The sequence below is a fragment of the Gracilinanus agilis genome, chromosome 4 (genome assembly GCF_016433145.1).
Source record: "Gracilinanus agilis isolate LMUSP501 chromosome 4, AgileGrace, whole genome shotgun sequence".
Lineage (NCBI taxonomy): Eukaryota > Metazoa > Chordata > Mammalia > Didelphimorphia > Didelphidae > Gracilinanus > Gracilinanus agilis.
The window spans coordinates 327,320,928-327,339,806 of NC_058133.1; positions in this window are offsets into that span (position 1 = coordinate 327,320,928).

Sequence of the window (18,879 nt, forward strand, 5' to 3'; positions counted from 1 at the left end):
TTCTTTCTTTCTTTCTTTCTTTCTTCCTTTTTTTAAAGCCCTTACCTTCTGTATTGGAGACAATACTGTGTTTTGGCTCCAAGGCAGAAGAGTGGTAAGGGTTAGGCAATGGGGGTTCAGTGACTTGCCCAAGGTCACACTGCTAGCAAGTGTCTGAGGTCATATTTGAACCTAGGACCTCCCGTTTCTAGGCCTATCTCTCAATCCACTGAGTTACCCAGCTGCCCCCACAGATTTTCTTTTTGAATTTAAACTTTTCTACAGGGGAAATATGTGCAGATAAGAGTCATTTATTTGGAAAATAAATAATTCTGATCAGAAATACCAAATTTCCAAATTCTTTGACTTGGTGGAGCAAACAACTAATTATTTAAAAACAAAGAATAATTTAATGGATTCCTACAAACATAATTAAGATTCTGGAAGTTTTAATTAATATTTTAAAAAATTTAGGTTGGGTATCATAATAAAAATATTCATTTTATTGTACTTAAAATAAATCCAAGAGGCAGTATGGCATCGTAAAGAGAGAGCTGCCCTTGAAACCAGGAAGACTTAGTTTCAAGTCCTGCCTCTTACAGATACTAATTACCTGACTTGGATAGTCCTACCTTTACATAATTCTCAAAGACTGTAAATTGCAAAGAGGGTACAGACTATCATTAATAAAAGGAGGCCATCACTGAGAACTTCTTATTCTGGTGAAATCATATACTTTATAGATATATAGACACAAAATCTAGTTGAATTGATGATTAATATAAAACATTTTATTTACCTTGTTTTATTTTTTGAGAAAGAGAAACCAATAGCCCATTTTGGAAAAAGGCTCATATTTAGGTCTTCTTTCTGAGAGTGATAGATATTGTATTTTTTGTCCTTGGAAGAAGAGCTTACCACACAAGACTTTAATCTCCTCGATATTAGAAAAACAAAGAACATGCAAATATGAATTATCCAAACAGAGACTCGAGTGCTTCTTTTTTCCACCCCTTTCTTTTAGTTTTTTTTTTTTTAACTTTTACTCTCCCCAGCACAAGACTATGGGCAGGTGGGTATTTAAAACACAGGGTCTATTTGGTAGAAAGCAAAGATAGACTAAATCATGCCCTTCATTCCCCACCCTCCATCTGTGGGTGTCTGTCATTTGGGCAAAATGAATGACAATATATTTTCTTAACCTAATATGAACTAGCCCATTTCAGAATTTGTTTGGATTGTATTGTGTGACATCCCCTTCTCTATCTGCCAAGCACAAGGGGTGAAGAGGGGTCTAGGTTTTTTAGGATGGGTCTAATGCTTTCAGCTGTTATCACACTTTACTGATTATAATCACTGGTTTTTATGATTTCTTTTCCAGCTGCTCTGAAAATTCCCCATGATGTCCTTTAGGTTTATTTTTAATGTCATATAATTCAGAGATCTCAGTAAGAAGAGCCTGTAACAGAAATCTAGGCTTCGCCTCCCTTCCCTATTTTTCTCAGGCAGAAACATGGACTTGGGATTTGATGGAATATTTCAGAGTCCCCCGTGAAATATGCCTTTGGTAATATTTAAGGAAGGTCAGATTGAGGGCTAACTCTACTGTGGATTCAACTACTAGAAGTGGGGAGAGAAAACCTTTGCAAAGATGTAAACATCTAAAAAATATTTGTTTTAAAACTTCGAGTTCCCCTTCTGAGCAACTGTCAATTGCCCCTTTTGGACCAATGTTGGCACACCAAGGAAGATGCCAGAAAAGCAAAGTGATATAGCAGGAAGGCAGCTGAGGTTGGAATCACTGTACTTCTATTTGGATCTAGGCTCTTCCACTGCCATTTGTGAGACCCTGAAACAAAAAGTTTCAGAAAGACTGAAATTCTAATATGACTTCTGATACTAGCTGTGTAATCTTGAACAAATCACTTTCCTGGGCCTCTGTTCCCTCATTTTAAAAATGAAGGGTTTGGACTAGGTGACCTCTAAGGTCCCTTCTAGCTCTTAATTGATGTTCTCTTTTGAGATGTGAGATGTCCCCTTAAAAGGGTGGACATTACTGCATCTTTGCTTTCTTAACAAAAGTTCTAGAAAACATAGCTCATCTACTTGTTTTAAGGTTAATAGCAAATAGACCTGCAGAGCATCAGGTAATACTTTCACACCAAGAAAAGCAACAGAGAGGGGAAGTTGCATGCCCTATATCCCTGCCCTTTTTAAAAATGTCTTGGCCTCCATCTTACAATCAGCTTGTTCCAGGAAAAACCCAAGGTATCAGTTTTCTCTCTTTTCACCCATCAGGGGAATCCTCAGAGGAGAGAGAGCTGAGAAGTGATTGGCTTGCAGTTCCCCGTTGCCATTTCAACCTTTCCCCCTCCTAAGCAGTGGCGATTTTCAGAAACTTTCCAGTCCTCTAGAAACCTACACAAACAGGGTCTGTAAATCAAGAGGACCCCTGGCTCCTGATTTCAGGAAGGTGTAGTTTTACTGTCTGCTGTCACCACAGCTGTCAGCAGGATGCCTTTGCGGCTCTAATTGTCACCTGGGATCATTCTGTAACTAATTGTTTAGATCTGCTAATCTGGATCCATCATCTGTGAAGGGACTGTTACCCTTCTCATCCTACAGTTTAGGTAAAACAGCCATCCTGGGGCCAGACTAGACTTTCAGGGTAGTTGGAGAGCATATGACCAAAAGTCTGTCTACAAATGGATAAATTAGAATGCAGTGATTGCCAGCTGTGGTCTGGATAAGAGAGAATCCAAGGAATGCCTGGGCTGTCCTTACGTGTCCCATCCAGGTAAATGGTAATCTGTAAATCATGACATTTCAGTGACTATGTCAATATGCCTATCAGCTTAACTGTTGTTGTTGTTGTTCCTCCTTCATTTCTGAAGAGGACAGGGGCCATGTTTTAACTTGCATGTCAATTGGATATGTGAGGCAAAGTTGCATAAAGACATCAGCCTCACTTTCTCTTCCAGTCATTGAAGTCCAGTAGCAAAACAAAAGTCAAGACAATTGGTGATAACCCAGGATGCAGTGGGTGGCATTGGTATCTTTAATGTCTAGCCAAGCTCTGGGCACTTCTCAAAGCATGCTTCAGCCTCTTTCATGGCCATTGGAACAAATTATTCTTATGCACCCATTTTGAAGGGGAGAAGTCTTCAGATGCTTGGGTTAGACATCCTTCAAAGTCACTGATGGATTTGAGATCTGTTGTTTGCCCTCAACCTGATTTAGCTGACCTTCTGAGCCAATTTTACTGTATTATAACCTTTTTCAGAGCTGGGCAAGCCCTCCTACCAGAGGTTCTAGTCTTCCCTGCATACTCTACATACCCCAATCAACTTAAGACCTCAAGGATCATCCCAAGTTATTTAGTAAAATTAGAAGATTGCAAATCTTATTTTTATTTCATATCGATGTTTTTATTTTAAGAAAATGTACCACTAAAAAAAGAATGAACTATTTGTATACAAATATTTGTCACCTAAACTCTTAAACCAAACCACCACCACTCATTAATTCAATTTCTCAAGTCATCTGATACATTAAGAGGTAAGCTGGCATCACATATTCTGCTAAGAATTATCAGTAATAAAGAGTGGGTCCACCGAATTACCTGTGTATTGTACATATTCCACAAATGTACACAGTCTGACTCATAAGTAGCTGGACAGTTCAAAATACATTCTTGTCAGTGTTTCAGATCATAGAATGGAAACATTCCAGAGTAGATATGGAGTTCAGTGGTCGAATGCAAACCATATATGAACAAGAATCCTTTCTATGACATATTTGTAGAAGTTGCCATCCATAAGGCTTAGCTTATTGAAGTGAAGTGAAGGAGTGAAGGAGAAGCCACTACTACCTCCCATGAGGCTAAGCAGAAAAAGATTTTCCACATAAGAATGTTTCAAATACTCACTTGTTATCATGTTTTCTTAGAAGAAAAGACCTCTTTCTTCTAAACATCCCCAGTTTGTCCAACTCATCCTCACGTGACATGAACTCAAAGCCCTTCTCCATCCTGGTTGCCCTCCATTGGAAACTCTCTAGCTTAACAGTGACATTTGGAAGCTATGATGTCCTGAACCATTTTCTAGATGAAGTCTGATCCAGCCAGATTACAACAGAAAATATTTTCTTGTTCTTGAACTCAGGTCTCAGTGAGAATCAGTATGTTATTTCAGTTTCATATCCTTGTTGAAAACAGCTCTTCAAAGACTGGCACCACCACACAGCTTCCTAGAGAGATGTTTATTATTGTAACTACGGTCACTTACTAAGTAGTCACTGAATGGACATCAGAAAAAAAGCAAAGTGGCCAGCTAGTCAATAAGTTCTTAATAAGTGTCTATGATGCGTTAGACACTGTACTATTATTTTCTGGGGATACAAAGTCAAAGGAGTCCCTGCCCTCCATGAGCTTATATCCTCCTTGGAAAAGAGGTGGAGGGATGATACAAGATCATGGTGGATATAAACCAGTAAGTATAAACATGACTTTCTCACTTCTAACCAAGCATTCCACAGTGCCTGCTTCTGTCACCGCCATGGCTGTTGGAACAGATTGTTCTCATCTGCCCATTTCCACTGGGGGAAGTTTTCACGTTTGGGGTTGACACCCTCCTAAATCCCTGATGGTTTGTGGTCCATTGGTTGGTTACCGGCACCTTGGTTTTTAGTCTATCTGTCTAGATCAGTGATGGGCAAACTATGGCCTGCGGGCCAGATGTGGCCCCCTGAAATGTTCTATCTGGCCCCCACAACATTATTCCTAGAATACAATGAGTAGGATACAGTACAATGAGCCTTCGAAAGAGTTGCCTTAGAAACAGACTGATAGATGAGCATTTCCTTTCCTTTGGCCCCCTCTTTAACAAGTTTGCCCATCACTGGTCTAGATGGTTTTATTGGAGTGTGGTCACTGCTCATACTACAGCTTCTTGGACCCACCATTGAGAACTGGGAAGCAGGTGGACACCAAAGGAAGATAGCAGCTCTGATAAGGTCTTACAAGCCTTCACACCAGAGAGTCAAGAAAAGCAGGGATCAAATTTGGCTTCTGACACTTCCTAGCTATGTGACTCTGGGCAAGTCACTTAACTCTAATTGCCTAATTTTTAATGCTCTACTGCATTGGAACCATAACACAGTAAGAAAGAAGGTACTTTTTTTTAAATGATAGATTGGAGAGGTGAAAGGCTAGAAGGCAGGCACCTGAATAGGAGGCTATTACGATAATTCAGACCAGAGATAAAAAAGACCTGAAGTAGAGTGGCAGCTGAGAGAGTGGAGAGAATAGGATGGGTCAAAGATATGGTATATTATGGTAGAAGAAGCAAGACTTGGAGACTAATAAAGGGAGCACAGTGAGTCAAGGACCATTCTGAACTTGTGAATCTGGATGATTAGAAGGATAATGGTGCACTCAACAGAAATAAACCATCACCACTTTTCATTCACCTTCTTCATTTCCATCACACACGTGCACACACACATACACTCAGTCACACTCATGCTTTATATACAGCATCCCAAATGTCTTAGTGTAACTTTATGCTGATTTAAGCTTATGTTTTATATGTATTATTATAAAGTATATGTTTTATGGTCTCCAACATTAGGATATAAACTTCTTATGAGTAAGGATTGTTTCATTCTTTGTTCTTGTTTCTCCAAAGTCTAGTACAATACTGAGCACATAGTAAGAACTTGATAAATATTCATTGATTTGTATTCATAGATTTATGTGTATGTTCAATGAAACTTCTGCACTTTTGGTTCTGATGTATGATTTCATCATGTAGGAAAATGTCCCCTGGTGTAAAATTATCTAGTGATGCACACCAGGAGCTCCTCTGTAATTTAGAGTTTTAGAGATTTGCCTGGAGCATTGAGATGTGAAATGAGCTACCCATGGTCACATGACTAATGTCATGATCAATGTCATGATCAGTGTCAGAAGCAAAACTTGAACTCAGGTCTTGCTGACTCTGAAGTCAACTGTCTATACATTACTCCCTGCTTGCTTTCTCTTATCATCTCATATGCATTCAAATATGAGCATATGTATATGTGCACATCTATACCTCAGTCACTCACCTCTAGTCTGTAGTTAAACATTTGCCAGTTCACTACTGATTTGGCCATATTCCTTTGCTGTTCTTCAATGGCAGCTTAGGGGAAGGTATCTATTCACATATTTTGATGATAGTATATTGATTGAGATGATTGAGTAGGATTGCCTGAGATTCAGAGACAAGTGCAGAACCAGTCTTTATTTTCTCTGTGGAGCTGATTGGAAAAAAAAGAAAAAAAAGCTATGAGAACCACTATTTTCCCTTCCAAGGGATATGAAAAAGCATCAAAGCCAGGCCAGTGATTTTTTTGGCATATAGCTTTGGGGCCAAGCCACCAGAACATAAGATTTAAAGATGGAAGGGACCATGAGAGACAATCTAGGCTAAACTCATTTTATATTTGAGGAAACTGATACTCAGAAAAGGGAATTGACCTATCAAAGGTCTCACAGTTAATCAGTAGGAATTCATGACTTGAATGTAGTTCTAGCAATTCTAAGTCTAGTACTCTTTCCAATAAACTCTCTAACCCAGGGCTTCTTAACTGGAGTTCTGGATGGGAAAAAATTTACATCTTTATTTTCACTAACCTCTAAATGAAATTTAACCTCTCCATCAGTTATGAATATGGACAACAAATATTCTGAGAAGTGGTAAATATGTTACATCCAATTGCCGAAATAGACCATAATGTGAAAGAAAGGTTAAGAACCTCTGCTCTAACTTGTTTGTTAAGACTGCCCAACACTCTCACATTCTGGACTTATATATTGAAACAAACCTTGGGAAAAAGAAATACATTCTCTCTTCCATGAAAACATAAGCAAGTAGCCTTTAATTCCCTGCATTTGTAGGGAGGTTTTGACATTTACAGATGCATTCACACCTATAATCTTGTTTTATTTTTATAACACACTGTGAGGTAGTTATTATTATCATTCTTTTATGTTGGCAAAATTGAAGCCTCAAGTTGGTTAGGTGACTTTTTCAAGTTCACAAAATAACCTAGTGGTAGAACAAGGATTAGAACTGAAATCTTATGGCTTCGAGCCTGGTACACTCAGCCCTACACTGGGAAAAGTATACTACTTCTGATAGAGAGCAGGGAAATATTTTTAAAATATTTAAATAGAAGATCTTCAAATAGCTGATCATCCATCCAATTAGGAGTTTACACTTCTAACACTCTTTGTCCAAAATTTGAGGGGACAGATCCTCACTGGTTGCCTTTGTAAATGGACATTAGATTCTTTTAAAAAATAAGTTCTTGTCTTTTATTTTTTTAATCATTATAATCTCCTCTAATATCCCTCTTTTTTCTCCTCCCAGAAAGTCATTCCATATAACAAACAGTTTTTAAGACAAAAAAGGGACAAATGACTACAATTGATCAATATATTGAAAAAAGTCAAAATATGTTAAATGTACATTATCTGTGGACTATCCTCATGCATGAAGGGGTGAGTTTGGAGAGTCCTTTCATATCTCTTCTTTAGTCACTTTTGATCTTTATAATTTTGCTACATTCACTTTGTGTATGTCAGAGAGAGAGAGAGAGAGAGAGAGAGAGAGAGAGAGAGAGAGAGAGTGTGAAAGAGATTTTTCTCATTTATATAGTTTTCTTGGTTCTGCCTGTTTTACTCTACATCTGTTCAGATTATCTTTTTCATTGCTTCTCTCCATTTGTCACATATATAATTTCTTAAAGTCCACTAATATTCTATTACATTAATTTGTTTAAGCATTCCCCAAGCAATGAGCATCTATTTTGTTTCCAATTCTTTGCTATCACAAAAGGTTCTGCTATAAATATTTTGGTTATATATGGGAACTTTTATATGGATAGCTTCCTAAAGGTTTAAGCTTGGTAATGGAATCTCTGGGTCAAAGGATATAGGCATTTTAGGTACTTTATTTTCATGATTCCAAATTACTTTCTAAAATGATTGTATTGATTCAAAGATCTGACAATAATTTATTAATGTGTCTACACAATTCCTTTGACATTGGCCATTGCCATTTTGGGGGAGCGTCATCTTTGCCAATTAGCAGGGTATGAGGTGAAACCTCAAGTTTGTTTGGATTTGAATTTCTCTTATTATTGGTGATTTGGAGCATTCTTTCATGTGGTTGTTGACATAGATTCTTGTATGAGACATGAGTCAAGAGAATATCGTATTGCATGAAGAAACCAGTGGAAATGCATTTCGGCTCTGGGCAGGAGGAATATTGGGGGGTGTTGGAGGAGAGAGTAAGAACATGAATAATGTAACCATGGAAAAAATTTTTCTAAAAAAATAAAATTCACTAGATCTATGAAAAGATAAATAAAGTTATAGAACTCCTTGTTAAAAAAAGAGAATATCATATTTTAAGTAATTATTCATCTGAGAAAGTTATTACTTAGCTACAGCTTGCAGTAAAATTTTAACATCTTATGTTTTTCAGTCAAAACTATTGGAAAGCCATATAGATACTGGGACTTGTAAAAATGTATTACTCATCTATCATTTTGAAAGCTAAATGATATTTATATTGCTTTAACATCAATATTTCCCCAGGAAGTAAAACTTTGTTTATTAGAAATAAAGATGTTTTCTTACTTGTTCTGAAAAGTAAAAATGTCTTGCTATCCTTGTGAATGAGTCATTTTAGTAGCATGTTAAGAATGAAAATAAATAGCATGTATAAATAGAAAAGTAGTCTAATAGAGTAATAGGAGCAGTACTCTGCTGTAAAGGATGTCATTCAATAAAAGTACATTAATTTTACTTAATGCACTGAAAAAACTACTGAAAAATTTTAATATCTTAAATTAGAATAGAAATAAATTATACCTAATTGAGATCATGATTGCCATATATATTATATATACACACATATATGTATATGTGCATATTTATAGATGTGTGGTGTGTGTGTGCTATGTGACAAAAGCACATACAGGGGACACAATTTTTATGAAAAAACTTACCTTTGAGCTAATTATCCCTATGTCCCTTCTTTCATTAAATACTCCCCACTGGCATTACAATTCCCAGGCATTTTGGGAAGATTCCCAATAGCTTCTTTTTTGGCCCCATTTATGGCTGCCAAAAGTTTGCACATTTCTTTTTTTACCATCAATATGCTTCCCATGCGAGCCACCAGACATCCTCTTCTGGCAGCTATTGGTTCTTGCGATTTCTCTTTAAAGTTAAGTCCTACAAGCTGTTGGAAATAAATAATCATGCCTACTTCTTGGAACGGGACTGGCCATTCATTCAACAAATATTCAATTTCAGTTCCACCATTAATGGATTTTCTTTGTGAGCAAAAGGTAGCTTCCATGTGTCCTTGCAACCTCAGCTGCATCCCAGCTGTGTTTATTAAACAGGGATTTTACATTGTCCGTCCTTTTGTTTTCTGTTTCATCATCTTCCCCATCTGGCATTTTTTTTCCACATCCTAGTGAATATATCCATATTTATACTGACAGTGCTTTTTTGATTTTTTTGCCCTGATGATAGCAGTTAAGATTCCTCAAAAATCTTACATTTCACCTCTCTTCCCCTGTTCACATTTCAAATATGTGAAATTGGGTGATTTGAAACAGTTGGGATGGCTCCTCACTCAGAAATAATCCCTGCCGTCTTGTGATGATTTGGAATACTTGGCAGTCATTCTCCCTACCATTAAGAAGGCTCTGTAAAGGGAGGAGGATTGTCAAGAATTTACATGCACTGAGGTACTGTCTTGAAGAACAAAGACGATTGTATTTTATAGCAGGAGGAATCAGCTGGAATTTCACAGTCACTTATCTTGGCAGACCTTCGCTTCCCTGCTTCCTCCAAATGCCAGGTGTGAGTTGAGGTCTGGGAAGGAATAGGAGAGTGGGCTCTTCATAGGTGCTTCCCAGGGTTAGATGTCCTGGTAAGCAAGTCAGATTGAGCTCCAGAGTCATTGTATACTTTATGATCATCATTCTTTTAATAAGGGTGAAACTGAGACCCCAAGTTGGTTGGGTAACTTACTCAAGGTCAAAATGTAAATTAATGGTAGCCCAAGCATCAGAAATGAAATCTCTTGACTTCGACACTGGTACACTCTTTCCTACATCTCTAATCTTCAACTAGACTTCTTGGAGAGCAACTCTGTGAAGAACATATTACCGGTGATGGAGGTGGGAGGATTGCTGGATCGTTTTACTCCTTGGATACATAACCTAGTTAGGGGGATCTTCTGTAATACAAACCTCAGATCAGAGCCTGAGAGAAGGTAAATTAAATTACATGAGGGCTTTATGAGCAGAGGATATTTTTCTTATCTTAAGGTACCAGGGGATTAATCCCAGCAACGACAGGGGAAGGAAGGGAAGAAGGAAACAAGGAACAGATTTTCTTTACATTTTAACCAAGAAAAGACTCTGGGTATTGTTTTGGATGGTTAGTGCAACAAGGCTTTACAAATGTATCCCATGGAACTTCAAAGTGATATTCCAACACGATGTATTTTAGAATGAGACTGTTTGGGAAGTTGTAAAGCAGAAGGGATGGTTTTATGTGTTTCAGAAGCCATTGAGGCCAATCAAGTCCAAAAGAACAAGTTAAATCGAACCATTCATAGAATACATAAATCTTTCCACATACATATTGTCTACTGAGTAAGCTTGTTGAGGGCAGGGACTATTTTACTGGTGATTTTGTATGGCACAGAGCAGGCACTTAATGGTTAACATTGCAAATGTTACAAGATGCTGAACCAAATCTTAGTCACATTCATTCCTGACCATCCCTTTCATTGGTTGTAATTAAACAGCATTTATGGAGCGCCTATTATGTGTCTGACATTGAAGGATGCATATATGCACAACACCTATGTATCTGGAGTCCAGATTTCTGGCATTCTCAAGCTTGTAGACTGACACTGACGCTGAGCTTGGAAGCAAGGGAGAAAGAAGAGAGGAGAAGAGAGAAGGAACAAGAAAATAGTATTAGTAACGAGAAAAAGAAAAGTTTCTAATTGGTTGGATAGCAGAATAGCACGTGGAAGAAGTAGTCCTGGTGATGAAAAGGACTGACAAAGACTGGAAAGTGGCAATTGAAACAAAAAGCAGGAGACATTTGGGCAGCAGAGAGCCAGCAACTGAGGCGAAGATAGAAGAGACAATAGTTCCAGCATTTGATATTCAGGAGGTATGGAAGAGAATTAGCAATGATTTTCCCCCCTGAGGGTTTCACTGGGCAGATAGGTGGCATAACTGGATAGAGCACTGAGCATGAAATCTGAAAGACTCATCTTTATGATTTCCAACCCAGTCTCAGACCCTTTAGCTGTATGACCCTGAGCAAGTCACTTAATCCTGTTTGCCTCAGTTTCCTTATCTATAAAATGAACCAGAGAAGGCAATGGCAAACCGTTGTAGTATCTTAGCTAAGAAAACTCCAAATGGGGTCACAAAGAATCAGATATGACTGAACCTAACATCCTACTCTTCCCCTTTTAAAGGTACCATTATGGAAAATATGCTCACTAGTCACTTTCAAGGCTTTCTTATATCTGATATCATTGCACCCACTTCTTCAATCAAGACTAATAGATACAGTTCATCACAAATCACAACTAAGGTTCTAAATAATGACTTTGAATACTCTATTTAAGAAGGCAGGAAAATATATACTTAATTTTGGGAAGATTTATACAATCCTTAAAACCAAAAAAGTTTTTTTAAAAAAAGGTTTCAGACTGCAAAGTATTTATAATTTAGCTAATTGAAAAACTATTTTTAAAGCAATCCTAACCTTCTGTCTTAGTATCATTTCTTAAGATAGAAGAGAGGTAACATCTAGGTAATGATGGTTAAATGATTTGCCAGATCACATAGCTAGGAAGAGTCTGAGTTCAAATTTGAACTCAGGTCCTGTCAACTTTCGTCTTGGGTTTCTATCTGTCAGTGTTGAACTAGAGGACCTTTAAAATCTCTTCAAATTCTAGAGGTCTGTTACTACTCTGCCCTTTAGCACCCCCCCCCATCAATTATACATCTTTGAAACAACAACTAATATTAATAGCTAGAATGTGTGATGTTAAAGTGAGAGGTTTTTGACAAGGGCACAAGATAGAAGAACCTCTCTGCCTTTTCCATCCTTGCCCCTATTTTTTAGCTTCCTATTGCATGTTGTCTTCCCCCATTAAATTATAAGTTGCTTAGGGAGAGAGATTCTCTTTTAAAAATAAAATTTTAAATATAAGTTTTTTTTTGTATTTTTTTTAAACCCTTGTACTTTTTGGTGTATTGTCTCATAGGTGGAAGAGTGGTAAGGGTGGGCAATGGGGGTCAAGTGACTTGCCCAGGGTCACACAGCTGGGAAGTGGCTGAGGCCGGGTTTGAACCTAGGACCTCCTGTCTCTAGGCCTGACTCTCACTCCACTGAGCTACCCAGCTGCCCCTAAATATAAGTTTTTAAAAATTTATTTGTTCATTACATTAAAATTCCCAAGTAGCTCCCTCTCTCCCTTCCTTAACCCCCATTAGAAAAAGCATCATTTGAGTGTTTTACTTATTTATATCTATCAGTTCTTTCTCTGGAGGTGGACATAACACAATTCATTCTTTAAACATTCTTTTTTTTTTGCTTTATATAATGTTCTCTTGGTTCTGCTCATTTCACTCTTTATAATTTCATGTTGGACTTTCCAAGTTTTTCCTTTTTCCTGTATCGCCTTAAGAAATAAACCCAGTAGGGCAGCTGGGTGGCTCAGTGGATTGAGAGCCAGGCCTAGAGATGAGAGGTCCTAGGTTCAAATCTGGTTTCAGACACTTCCTAGCTGTGTGACCCTGGGCAAGTCACTTAAACCCCAATTGTCTAGCCCTTACTACTCTTCTGCCATAGAATCAATACGGCAGAAGGTAAGAGTTTTATTTTTTTTTTAAAGAAAAGAAATAAACCAAGTAATGATATTGCAGGGTGAAAATGTATATATAGTTTATATATCTGGGCATAATTCCAGATTACTTTCCAAAATGATTGGATCAGTTCATAGATCCACCAACAACATATTGGTGTTCAGGTTTTTCCATATCTTTTCCAATATTTGTCATTACTTTCATCATTTAGTCACTATAATAGATATGAAATGATATCTCAGAGTCATTTTTATTTGCATTTCTCTAATCAATAATGATTTAGAGCATTTTTCATATAGTTATATATAGCTTTGATTTCTTCACCCAAAAGCTATCTTTTCATATCTTTTGAATATTTACCAATTGAGGAATGGCTCACATTTTTATAAATTTGAGAGTTCTTGATATATTTTAGAGATAAAAACTTTATCTGAGAATTTGTTCATAAATCCACCCTGTCTTGGTTTATTGCTTTCCTTCTATTTTTGGCTATATCGGTTTTATTTGCACAAAAACTTTTAATTTAATGTTTTCAAAATCACATATTTTGTATCTCTCAATGCTTTCTATTTCTTGCCTATTCATAAATTCTTCTACTATCCATAAATGTGATAGGTAATTTTGTTTATTCTTCTAATTTGTTTATGAGACTATCCTTTTCCATATTCCCAGTGTTTAGCATAGCATCTGACACATAGTAGGTAAATGCTTATTGATTCATTAATTGGCATTTCTATTTTTATATCAAGCAGAGGTATCCGTAGCTTAGATACAGATACAGCTGTTGTTGATACTGGGAAGAATGATATAAGTAGAATGCTACCAGCATCCTTGTCTTGAGTACGGCATTTCATTGGTTAACCATGCAGACTAATGATAGCCATTGACCTTCTATCAGGCAATAAGCAGGTTTCTCTGGCACTGGTTGATTTTAACTCTGTTCTATTAGCACGTTGGCTATTTTCCTCAGCACAACCAATCAATTAACAAATATTTATTAACCATTTACTATGCACTACATACTGCCAGGTGCTTCCCAGAGATACAAAGATAAAAAAGGAATAATCTTTTTTTTTCTCAAGGAATTATTAGATCAAAGATGAAAACAGGATAAATATAAACAAAATTAATATATACAGAATAAATAAAAATAAATTGAATGTAGTTAGTGAGGGAAGGCACAAGAACTTGTAGGGATCAGAAAAAGTCTTCATGCAAAAGATATTATTTGAGGGGAGTCTTATGAAGCAGAGGAGAAGAGGGACTGATTCCAGGCATGAGTTTGGGCCACTGAAAAGACATGTCAATGGGAGATGAAGTGTCTGAGGAACACACAGAAGAAGAACTTGGCCAGATCATAGTATATAGGGAAAGGAATAATATACAATGAGGTTGTACAGATAGGTAGAGCCTTGGTTTTGAAGGACTTTAAAAGGCGAACATTGGAGAGGTGTTTCTATTTTATCTAAGAGGCAATAAGTGGTGTACAAGGTGTTCAGAGAAGACTAATACCTCTGGCATGAAGGCTTAGTGAGCCATTTTCAAGGGCAGTTCCCCCCTTTGGTGTCCACCCGCCAGGACAGAAATATCTTGTATGTGTTTCTTGGAAAACACGGTTTTATTGTCTGTGCTGATGAAGGTGTGAGTCAGCTCATTTCCTTCTCTCATTAGCCTAGCCAACTAGCACAGGTAAAGTTGTCCATCATGGATGCCTTCCTAGCTACTGCCTGAGATGTGGCTAGCCTGACATTCTACCTGCTTACAAGCCAGTGGAACAAAGAGATATTATCTAGAGACACAAAGGGCAAAAAAAATACATTGTGGTGGTTTGTCCTTCGTATTTGACATCACTATTGTCAGAGTTGATGTACAGTGTGTCTGACTTTGGCTGACCAGAGCAATACAAGCTCAGAAGGTTCTACCAGAAGATGAGCAGAAATAGCCTTTATGAACGTTTAGGATGTCTATAAATTTATAGAAGTCTCACATTTCTTTTAATTTGATTGATGATTTTTAAAATTTATTTAAAATTTATATTTATTTTTATTTTTTGATTGATTGTTCATAGAACACAATGCCTCCTTTGATATAGGTATGCCATACTGGAGGGTCTGGTGCCAGAGTCTCCCATGTTTCCCAATCATTACTGAAGTTCTTCAGAGAGACCTTTAGAGTGTCCTTGTCCTTGTATTATTTCTTCTGACTCCATGGGAGCATTTGTTTTCGGTGAATTCTCTATAAAATAATCTTTTGGGCAAAAAGTATGTTAGGCATCCAAAGTCCCTCAGAGTTGAGCTCTTTACAGTAGATTTTGAATATTTGGCAGTTCAGCTCAAAAAAGGACCTCTGTGGCTGATAATCTTATTTTATCAGATGATCTTTTGAATCTTCCTAAGATAATTCAAATGGAAGAGATCTAGTTTCCTGGAATGGCACTGGTAGACTATCCAGATTTGGCAGGCATACAACAATGAGGTCAACACAACAGCTCTATAGACCTTCAGTTTGGTTGGCAGTCTAATGCCTCTTCTCTCCCAAACTTTCCTTTGCAACCTCCCAAACACTGGCTAGCTCTGGCAATGTATACATCAACCTCATCATCTATGTGTATATCCCTGGAAGGTATACTGTTAACATAAGTGAACTTTTGCACAGCATCCCCAATTTCTCCTTTTACTGTAACTGAAGGTTCCATGTATGGATGGTGTGGTGCTGGCTAGTGAAGAACTATAAAATGTCAACTAAATGTAAATTATTGTTATGTACTTTAGTTTTCACACAAACATAATATATATATATAGCATCACTATTAATTCATTGAAAATGACTTTCATTCATTGGACTTTTAAGTATGTTGTACTTGTCATTGTAAAAATGCAAGTTATTACCAATCTAGGGGTACCTAGACGGGGCAGTGAATAGAGTATCAGGTCTGGAGTCAGGAAGACCCGAGTTCAAATATGGACACTTACTAACTCTTTGACACTGGGCAGGTCATTTAACTCTGCTGCCTCAGTTTCTTCATCTATAAAATGTTTTGGAGAAGGAAATGGCAAGCCACTCCAGTATCTTTGCCAAAAAAATCCCAAAGGAGGGAGAGTATGTGAGATGCCATGGTAAAAGTAAGGGGTAAGAAATTACAGGGGGCTTGCATATTAAAATAAAATGTTTGAGCTTTTTTCCCTGAAGAGAAGATTCTTGAGTAAAGTGACAGGATCTGGTCTATGGATGAGGAAAATTAATCTGGAAGGGGTACAGAGGTTTAATTGGAGGGTAGAAAGAATGACCTGTTGATTGTTCATGTCAAATTAAATAAAATTTCTTTGGCTGCAGAGAAAGCATTTTCAACCACTATGAGGTAATACTGCAATGTCATTGAATACTATTAAATCAAAACACTTCCAAAATACCATTGTTGATCAACTTACAGCTTTTTTTGAAAAATGATACCTAGAATTGTCATTCTTATTTTTAGCATTAGTCTGTTTATCTTTCAGGCTGAATCCTTTGAATGCCTTTAAATGTTTAAGATAAATAAAGGAAAAGGATATTAGATTTTGCAAGCAGTTTAAAAAACCAAAGCTTGGAGAGTTTAATTTTGCTCCATAGTATTTCCTTTCATCTTCTGACATAGTCCATGTCTCGAGGAAGTTTTCCAACATCTCTTTACCCTACAGGCTGTCCATGGAGTGGTCTTTGAAGCAGGGCCATAAGTACATTGGTACATTTGGAGGCATTGCCCCATTTAATGATTTCTTGGCTCCATCTGGGGGCTCCCCCTCCTCACCTCTTACCAGTTATCTGCAAGATGGTGAGAGAGACAGACAAAGCAGCAGGCTGAGAATTTGGTTGTGCCAGCTGTTTCCTTGGAATTTCTGCTAAAGGAGAGGAGGCTTTGTATTTTCAGGCAGGTTGAGAGGGTAGTGGCCTCTGTGGTGTGTGTGTGTGTGTGTGTGTGTGTGTGTGTGTGTGTGTGTGTGTGTGTGTGTGTGTGTTGAAATAGGGGAAGGAGAACTTGCCTCTGATACTGCTGATCACCCTCTTCTCTGATATTTTTAAACTACTCCTCTTTCCTCCTACTTATATGACCTATCTGACTGTTTCCCCTCGTTCTTCATTGCTTTATCTTCAGTCAAGTCATTTTGTTAACCATATATATATATCTGAGAAAACCCCATCCTGAGCTCTCTTCTTTGCTTCCTCTATTCTATTTAACATCAGCTCTCATGAATTGATGATTCTCATAGCTATTTATCCAGCTCCAGCCTCTCTGATGACCTCCAGTCTTGCATCTCCAACTGTTAATTGAACCTCTTGAACTGGATGTCTTATAGTCATTTTAACCTGAACATGATCTCCAACCACTCCTCCCTATGGCTGCCCTCCACCTCCAACCCTTTCCTCTTTCTAGCTTATCTATTTCTGTTAAGAGTAACACCAACCTCTCAGCCACTCAGGATTGCAACCTATGTGACATCTTCAGTGACTTCCTCCACCTATATTCAATCAGTTGACAAGTCCTATTATTTCTGCCTTAACGATATCTCTTAAAAATACCCCCTTCTCTTCTCAGCACTTCCACTCCATTGGATCATGTTCTTAACACTTCATATAGGGATTATTAAATAGCCCACCGGTTGGTCTCCCTGCCTTATCTTTCCCTACCCTAATCTCTCTTCAACTCCGCTATCAATTATTCTTCCTAAAGTTCAGATCTGTCCATATTGTGCCCCATTTTCCCTCTATTCAATAAACTCTAGTGGCTCCCTGTTATCTGTAAGATCTAATATAGAAGCCTTTGCTGGGTATTTAAAGCCGATGTATCTCTCCATCTCTTAGTTCTGGATATTTTCATTGGCTCTCTCCCATATATGGAATTGTTTTCTTCTTCCTTTCTGCTTCCTGGCTCCCCTGACTTCCTTCAAGTCCAAGCTAAAATCTCACCTTCTTCAGGAAGTATATCCCCATTAGTGTTGATTGTAATGCTTTCCCTCTATTGAATATTTCCAATTTAGTCTGTATATATCTTCTTTGTACACATTTGTTTGCATGTTGTCTCCACCATTAGGCTATGAGTCCTTTAGAGCAAGAGTTATCTTTTGCCTTTGTATCCTCAGAGTTTAAGTCAAAAGCTGGCATAGTAGCCAGCTTAATAATTGTTTTTTGACTGTCCAAGTGCAATCATCTCCATGAAGTGTGGATCAATATTCAGGCCATCCCATGAAAGTATAACAACTAAATCCGCCTAATTAAAAATCTACATTGGTTTTGTTGTTATTGTTTGTTTTAATCAAAGGACTATTAATATGTGATCATCTGAATATGTGATCAAATCTAAAAGATTTGAGATGGCTCCCATTTCATCAGTTGGTTTTCTTTTCACTTTACTAAAGAAGAAAGAGTTAAGTTAATCAAGTTTAACTCACTCTTGCTTTCAGAGCAAGTTCTTTATAACCTAGAATAAGAGGAACCAACAATATTCTTCCCCTTCTCCCTCATGGTCTACAATTAGCCAGATTTTCTTAGCTTTACTCTGATCTATTCATTTAGAAACTAGGGAGATTTGGCAGCTACATAAGCAATTACAATATTATTTAATTTAATATAAATAAATATTTCTTAAGTTCCTACTAAAAGGAAAACACTTTTAGACCCTTAAGATGTTACCTAAGGTACCCCTTCTATAAATTGCACTCTTATGGCATCAAAATCCTAAGTCTAATATGTCTTCCAAGGGACATGATGTTTATAACAGGGGAGTAATTATGCTCTAAGCAAAACAAAACAAAACACAAAAAATCCCAACGATGAGATGTAGACTCAGGTTGATGAAATGAATTGAAAAAACTGGCCTCTTTCTCTCTGTGTGTCTCTTTCTGTCTCTGTCTCTCTGTCTCTCTGTCTCTCTCTCTCTCTCTTTGTCTCTCT